This window comes from Galleria mellonella, unplaced genomic scaffold, assembly GCF_026898425.1.
Source record: "Galleria mellonella isolate WM207_F2 unplaced genomic scaffold, CSIRO_AGI_GalMel_v1 utg223, whole genome shotgun sequence".
Classification (NCBI taxonomy): Eukaryota; Metazoa; Arthropoda; class Insecta; order Lepidoptera; family Pyralidae; genus Galleria; species Galleria mellonella.
In genome coordinates, this window is record NW_026442042.1 from 2327597 (window position 1) to 2350272 (window position 22676).

Sequence of the window (22676 nt, forward strand, 5' to 3'; positions counted from 1 at the left end):
AACCGAGTAATATAATTTTTATAAGTAGACAGTTTAGATGCTCAAATTTCTCTGAACTAGAAACAAGAATAGTTCTCGGGAGTAGTCTTTGTATATTAATGAATTATTTCTTCACCATATTCTTGATCAGTATAATTAGATTAGCGTAAAAAGTAAAATAAAATAAATAATATTAATTTTTAAGTATTTGCGTGTAGGTATACTAGGTTTTTGATATTAATATTTCTCTCAATAATCAATCAAATACCAAACAGTACTATGTCCTTTTTATTTAAATATTTGTAGAAAATATAGAGTTCTTTCTCTTGGTTCAAATTGATACTTGAATTACTATTGAAATCGTAGTAAATTATCAATAACAATGAAAAAATAAAGCAAGTCAAGCACAGCAGAGCCCCACATTCAGTATTATTAATGGTTTATATTAAACTCCTCATGTTACTTGTGCGACGGTAGATATTGCCTATTTGCCCAGGTGGCTGGTGTTGTCCAAACGAGTGTGGCGAGTCGACACATGTCGGAGTGTTTTAGACTCACGTAGAGCGATTATGGACTGATGCGTCATCTGTAAAATTAAGTGCGCTGCATTCCGAGCAAGAATGAATATCTCTATGTCTCACAGAAACGCATGTAGCCCGCTGTTTCGCTGAATCTATTTACAACTATTTGATTTGACAATGTTACTTATCAGTATGAACTTTAAATGACTGTGAAGATATTTAATTTCCTATACCGTATCCAATTTTTTTCGACGCTCGCAGACTCGCATGGTTTGATGAAATCATCTATAATGCTATCATGAATATCATGATTTGTATTAAATAATATAATTATACAATTCAATGGCTTCCACTAAGAATCAACTTTAGTCCGACCAGTGGATGAAACTACGAAAAAAGACCCAAGAATCAATAAGGTATCGGGACACCATAAACGTCGAAGTTGTTGAAATTTCTTAGCAGTGGTCGGTCGATGGAGATTCAATGTAAACACTAAACATTGTTTATTACTCCGACCGACATCTAAACGTCGCTCTCCCTAGATGAGATGGTAGCGTTGAGATACAAGTGCTGTTTATTTTGCTTCTTTTCTCAGCGCTCTTTTTGAATCTCAGACTTGCAGAGAAAATTATACGCAGTTTCTTTCTAAGATACTTTAAGTGTTCTATGGAGAGCCGCTGACGTCTCGGAGAAAATGAATTTTATATTTTCACTTAGCTAAAAGACCGCATGAAATTATTTACCTAGTTTATGCTCCGGTAAAATTTGTTTATGGTCTCGTTATTTAAATCTAAGTTTTGCTACATCTCGTTTTAAACATCAATATCAATTACTTATTTTTTAATTTTAAAGACAATAGGTGCATTTGGCTGTCTATTTAGGTATTTAATACTGCCATTTATTAAAGGGAAACGGTGAGACTTAAGTACTCATACAAAGTCTTTTGCATGAGTACTTAAATCTCACCATTTAGTTTTTCCACCAAACTGCTGCGCTTATATGGATGTGTTTCAATTTAACATTTTATTTCTCAACAATGGAAACATATGAGGTGTAGAATAAACGTTCCAGTGTATTTGTATGTTTTCTTTGAACGTTATTCGAATCTAACTTAAGAATGTTCGACGTTGTTGTCTGTCTGGTAAAAAAATGTTCTTGTTTGTTTAAATATATATGTATACTTATTGATAGCTTTTATTGATAAAATGACGGCAGTAATATCTATCTAGATAATGATGTAGATAGGAGTTGTTTAACTATTTAGTTATACGAGAATTTTGAATTTATTATAAATATTATTTTCATATCTATAAGTAATATAACCATAGACGCAATAAAAAAAAAAAAATATATATATATATATATATATATATATATATATATATATATTATTTTTTTTTTTTTTAATACCAGCCATTAATCGTTCATTGCTGAATATAGGGCTCCCCCTATTGGGGGATTTGCCAGTAGTTGCCATGCTTGGCAGGCGGGTTGGTAACTGCAGTTAGGCTTTAGTGAAATTTAAGAGGGACGCTACTGCCTATCCCTCGATAATTAAGTTCTTTTAGTCGCCTCTTACGACACCCACGAGAAAGGACCTCATCTGTGACAGGCCCATATGGCTATTAATATATACAGATACATCATCATCATCATTATTTCAGCTATTATTCGTCCACTGCTGGATATAAACCTCCCCCATAGACTCCATAGAGAACGGTCCTGAGCCACCTGCATCCACTGACTCCCTGCAATGCATTTCAGGTCGTCACTCCATCTAGTAGGGCGTCGTCCTACACTGCATTTGCTCGTATAGATATATAGTAGTAGAAAATTATTGTGTAAAGACGAGCTTAGTTCTGTAAGAGTTTTCTTCCAACGAACGATATACTTAATGACAAAAAATAAATCTATGTTTATGCAATTCTATTTCTTCGTTCTATTGATAGAATTGTTACAACGTGCAATTGACATATGAAATTAGAGATGCGCAGAATGCAGCAAGGTTTCGATAATACTAATTATACACAAGAGCATTATTGCACTATCGGTAACTACGAGTATTGCAGTTAAGCCACTTATGCGTAATAATGTACACTGAGCTAAACATAGCGTCTCCAACAAGAGACGCTAGCTTGAATATTAAATGGTGAGTGATGAACTGATGACCTTTATTGTTAGTTACAATTTAGCCAAGACTACATTCACATGAGATTTAGTTGTTCCCAACAAGTAAGTTTAAGTATTAGTCCAAGCTAATAATAAATATTGTTTTCTACCATTTTAAGTATCTTATAGGAATAGTCCTAGAATAACAAAGATTATATAATATTTATACTCATGTAGTGCATGCTAAATAAAACTTTAGTAAATGTTTTCCATATACATTATTGTATCTATCAGTTTTATTTCAAGACCCAAATAAAAGGTTGAATTATTTCAACAGAACATGATATTCAGCTAAAAGCTACCAAAGTAGATACAGGATAATTCAGGAACTGTCACAGACTGGGTCAGCGGAGTTTATTTAAGAGCAAAATGATACTGCCTCCATTAATGTTGCAGTGTTTCAGGTTGATTTTCAAGTATATCCAGGTCGGGTCGGTTATACTGGGAACAATCGAAGCATGCTATTATTGGACCTACAGACATAGACGGAGATAGACGGCGCATATTTCTGTGTCTATATGAATACTAAGTGTGCCATTATTAATTATATTACAAAAGATAGTTTTTTATAGCAAACTTCTTTCCAAAATTGAGTTAAATTATTATAACTGAATAAATTAAAATTGAGTTTGAAGATACAATTTGTTAACCAGTGCGTGTCGCCAGTGATGACTTATTGCATCGAAATATGGAATGACTTGGAGCTTCATCATACGCTAGTTACGCTGCACTGCCAGTTGTATACAGTTTCAAGTCACTATGAAGTTTTTTTTTTTATAAATAAAAGTAATTCCATATGCGTTAGCTTTACGTGTGCAGGGTACCAATATGTACCAGGAATAATACATGAAGATGACAGTATTTCGGTTACCCTATGTGGTGGATTTACTAGAAAAAAATTTATTTAAACATTGATTTATTATTGTTATATTTATGTATGTTCTTTAGAATAGTTAGCAATGAAGACATATTAATTATCCATTCTCCTATACAGTTTACGTCATTTTCTTAAGTTTTAAAACTAAAAACAATTGGACTTCCACATCGAGTTCAAATAGGCTCTCTTAATGTTGTCTAGGTGAAACATGCACAAACCGCTACGACATTTTTATTTGTTTTGAATATATATATATATATATATATATATATATATATATATATATATATAACCCTTCAATAGGAAGAGGCCTATATTTAGCAGTGGACTGATATGATGATGATTATGTATTTGTATTCAGAGTGCCACGAAACTGCTTTGCATTTTGTCTGTAAGTATATCTATGATTGGACCGGACCTCTTGCTTCTTCTGTCCGGCTTTAAAATTTGGCTATAGTCTACTAATTGTTTACATAATATTTCGCGGCTCGTTGAATAAATGCCGGAGTGATTCATGTCCAGTTGGTTTGTTGAATCGCGGGATTATAAACTCGTTTATTAGTTTACGTAGTGTGGATTAATTAAAACACGACGACAATTCGTTTCATGTAGCACGTAATTTTGTGCGGGGAATGTTTTAATCGATGTTAATTAGATGCTTGTTGCTTGTAAGTTGACAGTAGATTGATTACTGGATATTAAATGAAACAAATATTTACGATCGCGTTTATTTTATGATTTGAAATGTTGATTTTTATAATTAGTTTTGAATTTTAAAGTGTTTAATCATACTCTTGTCAGTTGCTAAGTCATATTGTATCATGTGTTTCTAAAAAATGTATAAGTTGCATTTTAATTAGATAAAATCTTTTAATATTATTGAAAAAAGACTTATACTCTTCCATAAAAAGGTTTTATAATAAATATCTGATCAGTTTTGCCGTATAGGGCATTTTAAGGGTTAATCTTACACTAGTTTTATCCCGTGTAATCAATTGAAAGATGGCTGGAAATGAATAAAAACAAGTAGGTTAATGAATATAGTAAAACAAAATATACCAGATTATCAGGTAGTTTTAAAAAATTTAATGCTGTAAACATAGATTAATTGTTTTGTTTAGTATAATAATTTATTATTTAAATATTTTTCTAATAATATTAATATGTGTACAAAGTGGAACTTTGCATTTGGTGGACAAATGCCAACTATTAAACTATTAGTAAAGAATTTGCTTCCATCTTGGGATTTATAATGTAATTTCAATTTTGTGTATTGTAAGTTTCATGTAACTCACAATGAAACGTAAAACAAATGGTAAAAATAATATATTCATGATGAATAAGAACCGTAATAGAATAGCACTAATACGTTTTCTTCTTGTTTCAGGTAGAATTATGCAATAAATTGCACAAGAAGTTCTTTGGCTTAGTGCCTTTGGGCGTAGATACGGCAGCAACGTAAGTCCAGATATTAACTAATGAAATTAAATCTTAAGCGTATAGTTTTTATGAATTATGTATAACCCGCTCCTTAACGATCCACGGTATAAGTAATGTCTTTCCTGCTTCTGGTATTCTTATGTTAAAATATTGAAGTATTTGAGATGATAAAGTTTCAGTCCATTTAGAATTCATTAAAGATATTCTTTTATTTATTTTATGGCCAATTGCGGTTGCTAACTCGTCTACCAAGTATGGCAACTACTGGCAAAATCACCTTTATGGGAGAGGCCTATGTTCAGTAAAGAACGATTAACGGTTGTTATGATGATGATGATGATTCTTTCAGTTGTAGTAATAGAAATATTCTACTATGACTCATATAAGGCTGGGTTCTTCTGATGTCAAAACATTCCGTCTTCGTTATATACGAAGGATACTTACAAAGCGTTTTGCGTTTTCTGAAACACGAAGCACTTAAAATATTCCACTAATATTAGGAATGTAAAATTTTATAAAAATATTTAGACATTTGTTACTCAATCACGCATAAACGGTTAAACGGATTTGAAATACGAGTTGGCACACAGACTCACTGGAAAAAGGGTAAACTAAACGATTTAGGTAAATCGATTTTCGTAGATGTCTAAATAGTTTATTTATTATATTTATTTAGTTATTTCTCTCAAATAATAACATAATAGAGAGACTGGTGTCGGTACTAGGGTAGCCTGTCTTACAGAATAGTGTTATTTGTATTAATGCTTAGTAACTGGTACCTCAAGTTTATTAAATATTTTTTAATTTAAACGAGCGAAGTTGCTTGATAAAACTAGTGCCTTGTGTAATAAACCACTATGCTTCTAGTTTAATAATAATTGCCTTATAATATATATGACCAAATAGGTCATATATTATCCGAGGGAGTAGTCACGTGTCTCTGTAACCGGCGCGCATGCATAAAGTAATTTATGAAAGCGAACAAAGTAAGAAATATGTGTAAGAATATGGGTCGATGGAACACAATTCTAACGGCCTATCCTGTAACATTTGTTTTTGAAAATATATATAGATGCACCCGTCATATCTGATAAGTAAAGAATATTTTGTTTTTAAAATAAAAGCGAAGAAATATTCTCGTACCAATATTCTCATAATGCGGTAGGTAGAGATAATTCTAATAACTGTCTGTGTGATGTCAGTTTTGATAGAATAGAAAGTGTGCAGCGGGTACCTATAGGTGTAATTTGATAATTGCGGATATTTTCTATGATCAAAATATTAGTCTAGGAATTAATATAAAACCAAGACAAAGTTTATGTTTGATATTAGTTAGAACCCACTTCTTGATTATTTAGGTTAATCTAAAATTAATCTGGATAGAAATATACTAGGCCATGACGTTATCAATTTTAAAAGGACAATACACACAATGCTTTCAGTGTTATTCGTCTCTCTACATATTTCGTAATATTAAAATATAAAATTTTGAAAATATATTAATTTGAATATATCTTGTTTAAATAAATATTTAGCACTGCAGAAATCACGCCCGAAAAATTAATCAACACAAATTAATGCCGCTTTTAATGAGCAATAAAAAAGTAATGATATCAGATTTTTTACATTTTCACCGAAATTTAATGTTAACAATTTAAAAAGGAAAGAATTCCTCATTGTTAGCATTAAATGCTGGCAGAGGGTGGGCGCCGTAATAATAGGACATAATATATTCAGGGTGAGTCAAATAAAATTAGCACGGTGAAAAATGTAAACGGTCCTTTTAGTGCCTTGAGGACGTGTAAGTATTAGGTTGTGCCGAGTGCCTCCCTTTGTACGGAATTCTGCTCTTCTTCGCTTTGCGAATAGAATAATTCCTATTTGTTTAAAATAATTTATGATTTTCACTTGATCAGTTGTTGCTTAAAACGGGCCGGTTACGCTTATTCATGAGAGGTTGAGATTAATTGCAATCGATTTTAGTTCGTCATAATAAAGAATGGCTTATCAGCGCAGCTAACGAGGAAGATATTCAATAATGTCACATCCATATAGAAAAGTAATACCGTAACACATTCAGTGTGATTGTTTGTCTCTTATATACATATTAGCGAAACGTCTGTATCGGAAGGTGAATTCTCCATTTAGAGGAGATAAAAAACATCGTTCTTAAATTCGTGCTCCTAATTTTTATTAAATTAAACACTAGAAAATCTAGAATCGAACGACTAATATAAATATAATACAATAACCTGCATTAAGAATACAATAAAAAAATAATATTCACATAAAAGATATGGGTACTGACAACGCCATTCTTGTTTGAAATTCATTAAGAACGCATTCATAATCTAATCAAATCGTTCTTGTGAACGACACCCCTGTAGAGATACAAAATGAAGGTAAGTAGGTTTGCCCTTTAAATAAATTTTATTAATCTTCTGCCATTTTCTGTGTCTTTAGGCTGCGGTAATAAATATATATTTATATTTATTACCGTCTCTTTATTATTATTAGTATTATATTTATTACTCGTATTATATTCAAGTCCTTATTACAAAAAATAAAAATCTGTAACAGGCTTACACACCAAGATAGAATAAGAATAAGTATTTATCATATGACTATTTAAAACTGCTAAAGCCATGTAAAAAATTTTCTTAGATAAATACTTGGAGAGGGGATCATTTATTTATAAATTCAAAATTAATCTATTTAGTAGTTTATCGAGTTATATATCAATGTCAAACAGTCTATAATGTATCTAATATAGCGGGTTAATTATAACGATTATTAAAATATTCAAAATCTATATTTAGTACAAAAAAAAAATAATACAATTTTCGTCATATCTAGCATATCATCATATCTATCAATAAGCGTTCTGCTCATTAAGCGTTGTATTTTATTCTATATCTGTTTTCATCGAAAAATTAAACTCTACTATATTATTATCGCTTTAAATCGTTAACGATATTAATCGAAATGCATTTCGCTCCACTAATGGGGTTGTCACGACGCATATCAATAATTTCCGACGTGTGAAGGCATGATGGTAGTCGATTTCCCGGAATTATTAAACCAGTTATTTGATCTCGTTTTGCCTGTGTAGGCTTTTTATTGCTTTAACGTAACGTCGGCGATCTTTAATGCGTTGGATGCGATCGTTGCAGCAGAAACTATTAGTAATTTGAAATTATATTTTACCTATAAAGGATAATATTTTTCATGATTATATCTTATATCAGAACAAACACGAAAATGTAACAAATACTACTCTGCCAGTTATATATTATATTATTTATGTGTACCCCTGAAGATCTTCACAAAATAGACACATTCTGCCCGTGGATAAAATATTTTTTATATTAGTCTCGTCTACTCTAATGAGAGATAGTCATCAGTTTACATTTTAGTATTGTTATAAAAAAATACATACAATTATACTGAATAACTAATAAAAGGGAAGAATTGAGTGCATTGCTTAGGCATTGAGTGGTAAATGACGGTAGATAGTGTTAAATCTTCCAAAACAAAAACTGTAACTTCAATTGCAGCAAACGCACTGATGATAAATAAAACACACTGATGAATGATGATGATATGATGTTTCGTAAGTACATACTGAAAATATTTTAATTGAATTTGTTTATAAGTAGACATTGTTTAACAAAGCTGTAAAGAAAAATAGCAGCTTCATTTCAGAATAGGTGAGGTAATAATGTCGTATAACAGAGCCATCTTTTGGAAGTCGGTTAAAACGACTAGTATATTTTTGTTACTGACGTAGAAAAAATAATATATTATACAGCAGGTATAAACATAAATAATGGCGAAAAGCCTTGATATATTATCGGCAATACACCAGCGCTATTTTGCCACTATTTAAGATGCTCTCTGCGAATATTTGCCGGCTTGCAACTTACATTTCTCGTACTTGTCCTACTTTGGAACACTCCAATACTCCTTACTTTTCGCTGTCAAAAGTTTTTCGTAGCTACATCTACTCAGAAAACATTTTCTGTATAAGGATGAATTACTTAGGTATCAGAGATCTTTTGTACGTATTTGTAATAGCCAACAGTTTCTGTAGGTCAGTGGACTTAAACATTGTAATATGCAGTTATGTTTTTGTCAATAATGTAATCCCAGAATCCTATAACAAGATACTGGTTGCGACCTTTCGGCCCTATTCTCCATTTATCCCTTCCCTAAAAGGGTCAAGATATTGAAATTATTGCCAATGTACCTTTCTCGCTTCTTACTGTGCCTACCTTACTCAGTCTAATTCTGAAATCATAGTGGGGTGAAATATTACCCAATTAACAATCCCGGATTTGAACTACGACCATTTATTAGAAAATTTTAAACGATCGAACTTGTACGGTATGTGTGAAAGAAGAGTATGGGTTCTATAATTATAATGTGCTGTAAGCTTTAGAATTTCTTCACCTATTATGTCAGAAAGTTTCTTCATAGTATGGTTCGGGTTTTGTTATGGTTTATTTATGATAATGCAGGCAGTCACAAGGCCTTATGTTATTTTATGAGGTTTATAAATCAAGTATTTTATGTTGGATAGTATATGTATATGATGTATTCGCCAATTTTTGAAAGAATATGCACAATTTTTTATGGTATTGTTAGAGTATTGTCTCGTAAGGGTCCCATGAGTTGATTATAAGAGATAACCGCCGTATATGATATAAATAATATAGATACCACAGAATATGCGATGTCACTAGTAATAATTATTTTGATATAATTATTATACTAAAACCAACGGCAACTGTAACTACATTCTATAAATATCAAAATTATTTTACTATATAAACAAAAATTAAAAGAGACTGAAATTAGAGCCTATTACCATGGATAATAAAGTTAATTGTTTTAAACTTGGCTGTGTAAAATGATCGTATTAGCTCGAAAAATGCTGTCCGAGTGTGGTTTTAGTGCCGCGGACGTATGAATGGAGTTAATTGGGCAATCGGCTCATTGAGGCGTGCTGAGGCGGGCAGTTTGGCCGGCGCGGCAGCACGCGTGCCAGTTGGCGAAGGTTCCATGTCCGCTAATTAGTTTGAGGGTATATTTCCGAAACGACCGTAAAGTGCTCGTGTATGTACACTATTAAAGTTCTGCTTTAAGAAAAATAAAGGAAATTGTATTTCTAATGAAATTAGTTAAAAATTTATATTTAGAGAACTAGTATTAAACTTCTTAAAATAATTCAAAATAGAATAAAATCAAAAATAGAGAGTCAACTTAGCGATGACCAGTATGGATCTAGAGTAAATGGAGATACGCGTAAGGAATTTTAGCCTTGAGACTTATATTAGATAGAAAAATGGACTTGGGAATTGATACACATATCGCTTTTGCAGATCTGGAGAAAGCCTTCGATACAGTAGATTGGAAGAAAATTATGGAAGTATTAAAGGATTTGGGGTAACATTTCAGAGATAAAAGAATAATCTACGAAATGTATAAATACCAAGAAACTATAATAGAGATAGAAGAGGAGAAAGGAAAAGCAAGAATTTATCAAGGAGTAAGACAAGGTTGTCCATTGTCATCACTTATATTTAACATATTTATACAGACAGCTATAAGAAAAATTAATTAACTGACACTAGGTATCTTGGCGTATCGTTGGCTAGAAGAAAATGCTTGAATTAGTTGCACCGACAAGAGAAAACTTAAGAGAAAAGAGAGAGAGAGAGAGAGAGAGAGAGAGAGAGAGAGAGAGAGAGAATATTAAACTATATCATGCGTGGACCAGATAAAGTCTATCAGAATGACGGTTACTAAAAAGAGATAGTATGATGACGCAAAAACCGTGATGTCAGTTCATGACTCCTTCGCTATATGCTGACCATGACCATTCTATTGGAGCGTAATGGGAAGGAAAAAGAGACCTGCAATTAATGGACCAAATAAGATTGCGGTACATGATCTTCTCCAGAACTTTACCAGACAGACGATCATGGAGTATCATAATCTAACAGATTTTTCAGAAATATAAAGAGAAAACAAAATGTCGTTAGGTGACTAACATTGGTCCCTGACTTCATTTTGTCCCGACTACATATACATATATATACGAGTATACGCAGTGACTATGACGCGAGACCGCTATGTTAAGAGCGTATCGACTGAGAATAACTTGTATTGTTTTTCCGTTATTCAGTATATATTATATACAGTGCAAGCGGACAGCATATGTTTAAAACTTCGTAAGTACTTGTTTAAGCGTTCTATTAGTTGTTTGTTGTTTAGTAGTAGATTTCATGATAAAGTTGCAAAATGTATACTTTGTCGTATTTTGATTGGTTGCATCGTATTCTTGATAAATATATTAAGTAACTGATGTATCTAGTTGACTTTATTGGTTTGGTAGATAACTGCAACGTAAACAAACAATCCAATATATTTAAAAGCTACAAAGTAATTTATTTGTTTTACAAAAAAAAAGACCTGACTTCAGTCATTAACAAACAACAAAAGAGTTAAGTTTTTAGATTAAGAAAATAATTTCGAAAAGAAGAAAATAATCTTTACAGAACTGGTAGAGGTTTTGTGGCAAAAACATATAATCGAATTGTGAACCCTTTGTCTTTTATAAAAATGTCTGAAAAGTATGCATCTTTTTTTCTTACCTTTTAACCAGATTATTCTGAAAATAGACCATCATATTCACGATTTTTCCACATACACTCATCGGGGTGCCACTAAGTGTTGATTAAAAGTTTCATATGTTGGCAATGAAAATGTGGTTACATTCCCGCTGTTTCGAGATAATGCATTATTATTTTCATTTTATAAACATTCTAATTGAAATGTTTGCTAACGCATTATCTTGCCCTTAAAAAAACAAAACTGCTCCGAACGAATCGGCGTTGTTTGCATAAGAAAGTAAACACGACGTGTTTGTTGGATATAACTCTATTGATTTGAATAAGACGTAGACCAGAATGGAGGCATTCATGAGAAGCGAACCTCTCTATTCTGTCGGGTAATTCTGTATGCATTCGTTCAGGCGCACTCAAGTTGAAAAACCATCGTGCGTGAAGATGTCGCAGCGCCAAGACAAGGACGGTAAACAGAAGAGGTGCGAAGCATAATTTCACGGTGCGTACACTCGTTATAAACAATAAATACGAATCAAGAATTGACAGGTCGTGGTCACAAAACGCCGTTGTCGGCGTCTTATTCGCTCATTAAACAAATAAACTTAGTCGAAATTGTACGAAGGAAATAGGCAACGAGGAAAACTGGAGGCGTAAATATTTCAAATAAAATGGTTGTTACTTTTTTTATTTTATTTTTGCTACCTATAAAAGTTTCCTATTTTATCTAGAAGGGTTCGTCTAGTCAAACATTAAGGTTTTATATAGGATTTAAATTTATCATCAATAGTTTTGTAAAAATATTCACTTTTCTCTTTTTTTTAGATCCAATCCGATTTTTATTTTACTTATAAATGAAATAGAAAGAAATGAAATACACTTTTTGTTAAATATATTGTATAATATATATAGTTATTGACAAATTGAATTCTTCATTTATAAGTTTAATCAATTTAAGTTGATGTATTTTATTTTACAATTATACTTTTGTGTCATCCCGTTGCATTTATTTTTAATTTATCACTTGTTAATGAAATTAAGAAGCTGTTGGTAATGAAAATAAAATACATATTACGAGCGACGCCATTAAATGGAATTTCATATAGGAAATGTACAAAATAGGTAAACGTCTGTGAAGACTATTTTGTCACCAGCGTTAAACGAAGCAATTTCCGTCCCTTAAATTGACTCCTCTCTCTGTGAAATTGGTTTGAAATGATCTTTAACGGTACTTAATTTTGTTAACTAAATCGTTCCTACAAAATTAAGATACAAAAATATCCTCACACATTTTATATATTTATGTCAGTTAGAATGTTAAGGTGTCGTTAAACATAATTTATTGTGTATTTTATTCCGTAAAATATAGCTTTTTATTGTTAAATTTATTAGAATAACCTTGTTAATATATTTTAAAGCAACATTCCCTATCACTATGACAGATACTTATAATCTTTAAAAAAAACTTTATAAAAATTTAGGCACTATTAATAAATTATAAGTCGATTTCAATAGAATAAGTATTAGGGTATACGAAGCCGAAATCCAATGATAGTAATTCACGAAATTGAACAAATATAATAAATAAAGTGCAATAAAGTGTAAATAAATCAATAAATATCCAATTAGGACCATAACCTAAACCATAAAAATAATATTTAAAATTATATATTATATATTATATATATATATGTATATATATATATATATATATATATATTATGCTTGAATAAATCACGCGAGGTGACAAATAATTGTATTAGTTTAATCTACTACATTTTATTAAAACGATTTTCTGTACATACCTATATTTTGAATGAGAAATAGTCTTACGAATATACCCCGTGTGTGATATCCAGAAGGAAATGTAAACAATTCTAATGGCATTTGATAAAGAATGCACCATAAATTTTGTTATACGAATATAGCAGATACGCTTTCGAATAATATGGGAGTCGTGGATATCCGCGTTTAGGACGCATTAACAAAATTGGGTATTTAAAATAATTCCAATAATTACTTTCAATGGGACATGGATTCTGTTCTGAAATTTTTGTGATTTTCGAGATGTCTGATTGAAGTAAAAAAGTATAATATAAGGTATAATATAATAATATTATACCAAAATAAAATTAAGAATGTAGATTTCGCAGAGAACACAGATCAGGTTCGCGCTTGCGTCATAGCCGTTCATGAATAAGGATCACGAATTGATCCCAAAACTAGTCGTGCTTTCTCGATCTAATTACAATTAAGTTAAACCGGCAGTTATTACATTTAAAAAAGAATACAGCTTGTTCTAGATTCACAAAAAAAATTATTAAAGTAGTAGAAGAAGTATGCATACGCTAATAATGAAGTGGCAGAAAATATAGTAATACTTATATATTATACTTACAGTAAAATTATTTGTCAAGTTATGAAAATGCAGTGGTCTAGCGATTGGCTGGATTTAACTGACACTAAAACTTTGTGTTAATTTAAATTTTCGTTAAACTCTCAAGTTATTGTAATAACTGTTGACAAAATTTATCTGTGAAAGGAAAGGAGGTTCTATAATATAAATAAAGATAAATTTGAGTATGATTATACTAGAGAAAATGTAAGTAAAGTCAGTATTATGTATAAAGCATTATCAGCATTTTTTGATATATACATATTTGGTACATAACAATTTAAATTTTAAAGAATACTTTGACACTCATAAGAACTAGAAATTTTAGTTACATAAGGTTATAAATTATCACTTATGTTGGTTTCGTTTATAAGATTTATAACGTGTACGTTGGTGAGAAATTGTAAGTTGATAACGCAGTAACTGGAGACCTACGGTCTTAATCTCCCGACCCTCCGACTGGTTTTCAATACACTTCCAACTTTTCCATTGGCGCTAAGTTTTAATTTCATTCCATCTCCATAGTATTCTGTCGTTTTATATTCAACGACGAATCAAATCAGTCGATTGATTAGAATTTTAAATGCAGAACAAATTTTGGTATTCAGTTGTTTGAGGACATGCTTTTTTTATTCGTTCATTATCTAACTGACTAATAATGAGTTGGATACCGAATATTTACTAAGAAATATTCGCCATGCAATTACTAAATGAGAGTGTCGCAGCCTTATAGAATAGGTAATAATACATTAAGACTAAGTAGTAGTACTATCTTGTTCAATACTAGTCTGTCAACTTTATATCTCCCTTTTAATCTATCTGATAATGGTAAGTACGGTTATTAACTATAATTATAAGAGTGCCTACCTTGTCTAGAGTTATCATCACTCCGGGACTCTCTAAATTGTATATTCGTTTGCATGGACTTTACGTATTTACTGTTTAGTTTTTAATTTTCTGTTCCAATTTTTAAATTAATTTACTGTAATAAGAAATGTCAGTATACAGTTTCGAGTTTTAATATGCTAGTGTTTTTTTTAATTTTTCTTTTTCTTATATACGTAGAATCAAACTATTTTCAACTCTATTACAATGAATTTGAATAATTACGTTCAAGTATAGATACGCCGAATCTTATGCTCTACTGGCAAAATCGGCAATGGTTTACAATAAATAGCTTATATTGGACTGTAATCGTATAAAATTGTTTTATTAAGTTTTATAACCTACAAGCAGAATTCAGTTTATTTATATTGATTATTCAATTTCCTCAGTATCGTTTAGTATTGGGCAAGGCACAATTCGGTGAATTATTGTTTCTCTTTGAACCTTATATTACCGAATAAAATCGAACACTAGAACCAAGGTGAATTGTAATTGATACTTATATTGAAACAGCGGCTAGCGAAAAAATATCTTATTCTCATAGCAGAAAAGTCTAAAATACAAAAACTTACCGATGCCATGAAAAAATCCCCTAAGCTGCACCTGCCTCGCAATAAACTCTCAAGTAAAACAAGACCGAACTACGATTAAACCGTAAACAAAACTGTTTCAAGTTCTCTTTGTAATCAAGAGCAAAGGCGACAACTTACTTAATTTCCATAAACAGTTTAACATAAACGGCGAAAATACTTATGCTTACAGCGAAAGTCGTACCTTGAAAACAATATCGTTCAAGTTTCAATATTACGTCAATATTCGATGCTGGAATATTGTAAAGATTGAATCTATCACTCTTTGAAATTATGAATAATTTCAACATAAAGTATTATACCAATAATTTGTTATTCTTATTATTTTAACAACAAAGTTTGTAATACTTAAAATAAGTTTTCCGTACGACGGTGTTGGTTAAGTTGGTTCCTCTCATTTGAGCGTTGAATTAGTCGTCGTCAACTAACTACGGACTTAATAACTGCTGCGGTAAAGAAAATGCGCTGTAAAATTTTATTAATGGCCACGCAGTTCACGCTTGACTCAGTTAAAGGTTTGACTGAGGCTGAATATTTTAATGATATGTTAGTTAAACGGTAGTATTTTGTAAGGAATTTATTATTATTATGTATACATACTTATAATTACGAAATAAAATTTTAATTACTAATTAAAATGTATACTGTTTTAAAATTTGTCAATAGTAGGTGTAAATGAAATGTTGCAAGTTTGGTTCAGGTTAATTAGGTTAAAAGGAATCATATGTGACGATTCTTCATCATAACAATCACAAAACTAGATATATTTCAATGTATAACATCATGCCAATAGTGACATGACGTATATGCCTTTTTATTCAAATTTGATAAAGCACAATCCAGTGGAAAAAACTTATACATCCTTTTAAAAATTTACAATTATAATATGAAGTATTCAGTAGGATAGGATTATATTATCTGTAATACGAGACTCGTATAAAATGACTACTTTTTTTCACATTTTTTTTACATTTTTTCAAATGGATGGATTTTGAATCGAAAAACTTTTAGTAGTTAGGATAAAATGCTATAGTAATTTAATGGGAAGAGATCCATTAACGAAATGATCAGTTAGCTTCACTGTAAATGTGTGACACATTGCAGATAAAATACAACAGAATCTGTAGGCTTTACAAAGTCGTGTAATGCAGGTGTTGGCTTAAAGTGTGAGCTGTAGACAGATTGCACAGATATCATTTGTATGTAAATTGCGTGCATTCGCACGCGAGATACACCTTTATGATACTTGGAGATTACTTAACAAACAACTAAGGGATGTGTTGAAACTGTATACAAATTTTAAATTGGTACTTATCTTTAAACGTGCAATTCAATAACATGAAAGTATAATCGAAATGCGTGTGTGGTAAATGGTATATGGTAAGTACCGATGGTGATACACATGTGATTATGAATACAGTTCTGTACGAGTATGTAATAATGTCTCTGTTCATGCTGACCAGTTTGGTCAGGAAACCAAACTAATTGAAACTATGAAATTTAGTTTCATATGCATCAAAAAAGGAACAAATTATTTAATTAGATAAATTATATAAACTTTTATAGGTTAATTTCTTATGAAGTTCATTCTTCATTATTGTTATATGTTTAAATTTATCTTTTACATCAGTGGGTATTTGTAGTTAATAGTCAAAATTAGGTATTGGTTAATAATCTAGATATACCAAAGATATTCAATTGGGCTCAGCTTAGAGATCTCTTAACAATAATAACTTAGGTACGAACTTTTTTGAACCGGAGTCTTTCTTAGTATAGTATTATTTTTAACAATATTTCTACTGCACTTCTTGATAAGCCGAAGAGCTCATTGTTATGCAGATAATCCTTACAGCAAGTCTCTCCAGTTAGTACTATTGGTAATCTGAAACAGAGTATGTGGTACGAGTATTTTTATCAATAATTCATTAGCCGCGCTTTATTTGTAACGGTACTATAGTCTAGTCAATTACAAGTATACGAACCATTAAGCTCAATGTTGTAGATATTTTATTTATAAGGATCCACGTTAAGGAGATCGACTTGTCTGTCCTGTTAATTCACTGTCGTAGATAATGTGTGGGTGTATAATTTATATTGCATGAGAGTTTAAAAGAACATTAACGTGCATTATTATTTTTAATGGTGTCGAATTTTCAAATTTGTCAATCGTATTTAACTTACAAATAAAGTGAGTGTAGTTTGTTTATTTTTTAATCATACTCGTATTTAAATATAATTCCTTATCAATGAATAAAATGATACCGAGTTAATTAGTTTTTAGGATTATGTAAAAATGGTGATTTTGATTTTTGCCTGATTCAAAATTTTTATTGTTAATTAATTAATTGATAATAAACCATATTACAATTGGATAGCAATCTACTTATTTAATTCTGCAATTTGAATGTACCAACAAAATGCTGATGCTATAACATTAGTTCATTTTCTTATGTCTTTAAACCTATTCAGAAATGTTAAAATCTAAAATTTTGCATAATCCATCTTACAATGTCCTCCATGTTGTTGTCACTTTGCAATTTATTCCTGATTGGAAATGATACCACATTAAACGTGTTTGTCCTCGTATTTAGCATGTGAACGTAGTTATGTGAATGGGGCATGGTTAGTGGTTTTCCATGTAGAAGGGCATTGTTGGTCACATCTTTTTATTTGCCGGTTAGTATTGTGTATTATTGTCGGCACTAGTTTCCCACGCGTCTCTTAGCTATTTACAATGTTATAAATTACAAGTATGAATCACAATTTCAATATAGTCTAGAAAATCATGTGTATTTTGTTATACCACTGCTTAATTGAGTTATTTTGATAATCTTTGCCAAATGTGAAATCGTCTTTATGTTCAATATAAAAAAAACTATATTAAAAATAATGGCTCTGAAGAAGATCGATTTTATTTTTGAGGATTATTAATAATTCAAATCAAATAAGCATGTTGTTTCCACTCGTTGATAATATAATTATTTTAAAAAGTGTATTTAGTCTATTTAGTATGTTTTGGAAATAATAAATAAATAAAATTATTGCAATACCTAGCTATAGCTATTCGCATTCCCCATGTGTTGCCACTCCAGAGGTATATAGTAGCTAAGGTGTTATGCTTCTAAAATTGTAATTAATAGAGATTGTACTAACTAATTGCATTGCTTCACCTACTTCTCATGAAGCGATTGTTAAAATATTTTTTTTGTAACTTATGGTAAAATACGAACATTTATTTATTACATAGTAGGTATAGATAAAATTATTAAAACAACTTTAGTCATTAGATGTACTTATCGGTATGTTATTTATTGTTCATTGGTGACTCGAGGTAATATTGAAATAGTTGTGCAATACTCTTAATTTTGATATACTTTTTTTGTAGCGAGCAATTTATTTTTTAAAAACAAAATTAAGAAACAGATGCATACTAATTTTATTTCTGTATACTTCTGCATTTGGCATGTACCTATTGACTATCAAGTTTCTCGAACATCAGATACCTACACGCCATGTTAAATTATGACAATCCAATAACAAGTTAGGTGACTCGGCTGGGGCCCAAATTGTTCGCATCGACATGAGTGCCAAGTTTTGGTATCATACATATAGGCTAGGCTACAGCACTCCCGCCTCGGCCCTTGCCAACAGAAAGATACGTTTGACCATAGAATGCTATAATATCACCAATTACCAAGATTCGACCTGAAAGCTAGAGATTATAGTATTATGAAAAATAAGGGTGATTCTACGGATTAGCTCGCGTGAATTAATGATTATTGCCATATTTCTCTTATAAACGATAAATCTCGTGTCACAACGTTCGTTCACGCTAATCTCTGAAACTGCTGAAACGATTTTATTGAAATTTGTAAATGTGTATTGTTCGTGTCTATTTAAGACATAGAATAAATTTTATATCGATAGAAAAAATTGTACCCGGTAAGTAATAGTAGAGGGTAAAACAACGTTTGCCAAGGCAGTTACCAATTTATATTTTTTAAAAACATATTTGATACAAAATTGAAAAATTATGGGGAATAATTTTGAATTGACAAAATAGATTTTACTAAAATATTTACATATAAAAAATTATGAATGGTAATATTTCGTATATAATTTCGTTAAAAATCTTTGTACTTGTACCAGAAAAAATAAATATTACAAATAATATAGTGATTAGAGGTGAATCTAACGCAATTCAAGCTATCGCAGATACCTGTTACAATAATTAACATTGGAGTTCATTGTTTTGTGTTGACACTATCTTGTGTCACATAGCAATATCCTGCATTAGTAGTCTAATTAATATGAATTGATATGATTATCCTAATTGAATTGTACTGTTGTTATTTCACCGGAATGAAACTTAATGATATTAGAAGTCATAAATTATTAGAATGTAATTTTCTACTGCAATACTAATAGAAAGAAGAACAGTTACTTACTATTTCGTTACTGAATGGCTTGACTTAATTTAATGAAAGTTTTAGATTCAATTGCAAAGTAAGCTTGAAAGAAATTATTGTCAGTCCTTTTTTTTTATTTTATCTATTGTGAGGTTCTGCCTTCTATCGGACATGAAAAATAATATGAAATTTTCTTTCTTATATTGTAGTTACAGTAACAGTAGTAAATGTAATTTTATAAAACAGCAAAACAGTGCACAAACATTTCCATAGCTACCCAATATTTATATTTTCTTATTTGATAAAATGTAACATAGTTCTTTTCAGTTATTTCTGTATCAATTCTAGAGTATTGTAGTGGATTCAAATTATTTGTTTATAATAAAAAAATATACATAAGTTAAACGTAATAATAATAAAAATATTATATAAATGTAATCAAACAAAACTTAATTTAGCAAATGTATAAAAATTTCCTTAAATAATTTTATTTATAGTCGTAACTGTACTTCTAGAATCAACAGAGTAAAATAGAATTTATAAAAATTTAACAATAACATTTAACGCAACCGCTTCGGAGTATTTTTAAAGTATATTTTTGGATGTTAGAGTAATAATGTAGATAATAGATTATTATGGCCAAACCAAGATATAAATAAATAATGGTTTCGGAAATAATGCCACTTAAACATCTGTTAGTTTAAAAATAACGCCTTAATCTGAAGGAACATAAAAATACAGAATGGCGTAAAAGGGGATTAACGATATCGCCACCACACACTCGAAAGTGATCATAAACATTCTTCTGTAACATAGATGTCTGTGTCTGCTTTCTTATATTCAGTATACATTCGAAATAATTAGCATCATCTCTTTAAGAGTATTCTACTGATGAAACTAAAAATAATTTCCAAAAAAGATATGGGAGGAAAAATACCAGAACATTTTTAGTACTTGAATATTTGTATGGATAGATTATCTATTTGATCAGATTCGAGTATTTTTTTTTAATATTTTTTAAAGATTATTTTTAATTAAGTTTAGAAGTATTCATTTAAAAATTTTGTATTTGGCAACGAAGCAAAAAATAAATCCATAAAACAGAAACTAAAAATTGCAATAATATCACAAGTACTTGACTCCTATACGTACGTATGTACGTACTTAATAGGTTCGAGTCAATACTCGAATCAGTGTGACTCGTTAGATATTTCATTTTTTAATTTATTTTTTTAACAAACTTTCGTGTTAGCATATAGTACCTACATTGCATATGCACTATGTATACACAAATATATTTATATATATTTTTCACAAAATTATAATATTCATAATTAAATAAAAGCAGTCAGGATAGAATATGCTTATTTTAATTATATACTATGTACCTACATAGATGGAACAAAATGTAATTACTTATAATAAAATGGAAGTAAATTAATAGCCTTATACAGGTTAAGCATAGTACTCAGGATCTTATTACAGTCTGACTAAGTTAGGGTGCATTACTTTTAGTTTTCGCTTTAAGTTATTAGTGAAATTAAATATCAGGAAAAATGTTTAATTTCATTTGTCAATATTTTGTTAAAAGGTTACTAATGATTTCGATTTCAGGAGTACAGGACTCATATATTGTTCGAAATAATGCAAATGATGTGAGTCAGAAAATGTTAAAATATTTCTTTACAATTTATAAAACACACGTTATAAAAGTTATGAGCAATGTTTGCAACGACAAAAGTTATTTTCCCAACATCCAGACACAAACAAAGTTTTAAGTTCTCAAGACATCGATTCGCATTATATTTGATTGTAGGAAACTTCTTAAATTTTTGTTATGCGTTTGTTTCAACAGCTTTAAAGTTGCAGTTAAATTAACAATATATATTTTAACTGGATTTTTTCTAAAGCTTCGTTCTGCTATTCTTTGCACATTGTATCGATGTAAGTTAGTATGTGTCTACATTATTAAATTTGTTTTGTTTTTATTTGAAATTCTGTTTCTCAAAAAAGCGATGATTACAGTAGTGACAAAATCTATTTATGAGATAAATATGAGAGGAAATTATGTCGATAGCGAAGATAATTACCAAAATCACTTCAATTGGGCGGAGATATCTAGTAACATATATATAAAAAATAGGTTAATTAAAAACCTTTTTCTTTTTGTGTTTTCTTAAAAACTGAAATAAATATTAAACTTATATTATCTCCGTAATGGAAAGTTCTAAAGATAATTGTGGGTGATATTCTCTTAAAGGAGTGAAGAAAGGTTGAACTTTCAAGATAAGGCTATTGATATAAGTAGCGTATCATAATTAAAGCCCTTCAATTTTTTTTAAATACAGTGTATCGATATTATATTAATATTTTAGTTTAACTTAACGGAACAAATGTCAAAATTTTCGAATTGGTATCCATAACCAGAGGACGCCGCGGATATCGAACGCTGTCGGATGTAGCGGGCCACGTGACGGCATCCGGCAGGCTTACCGGTCACCCGGTCACGTGACACCGATTCCTGGACGGTGTTACTAGCTAAACAAAAGGGCCTTTTTATTTTTATTTTAAAGTGCTCAGAGAGCGAACTAAAACCTTAATCATAGAAACAGTAAATATTTCAATTTTAAAGTTACCAAATATATTTTACTAATAAAGTAAAAAAAATCTGTCATTAATGAAATGCATGAATATTTCTGTTACTTGATTGAATTAATAACTGAAAGCTTTAGTGTTCCCTACAAAATGTACAACTATATTTAATAAACTAAAATCAGCATTA

General features: G+C 30.4%; 1 protein-coding gene and 1 long non-coding RNA gene across 6 annotated transcripts in view; both read left to right on the top strand.

The window, feature by feature from the left end:
* Positions 1-22676, top strand: part of LOC113517205 (RNA-binding protein Musashi homolog Rbp6) — a 659940-nt gene that overhangs the window by 55816 nt on the left and 581448 nt on the right. The gene's annotated exons all lie outside the window — the stretch shown is intronic.
* Positions 1-22676, top strand: part of LOC128200625 (uncharacterized) — a 96246-nt gene that overhangs the window by 49348 nt on the left and 24222 nt on the right. Inside the window, exon 3 of the long non-coding RNA XR_008252813.1 lies at positions 4934-5004. This is a non-coding gene — a long non-coding RNA (uncharacterized LOC128200625). The remainder of the gene's footprint in view (positions 1-4933; positions 5005-22676) is intronic.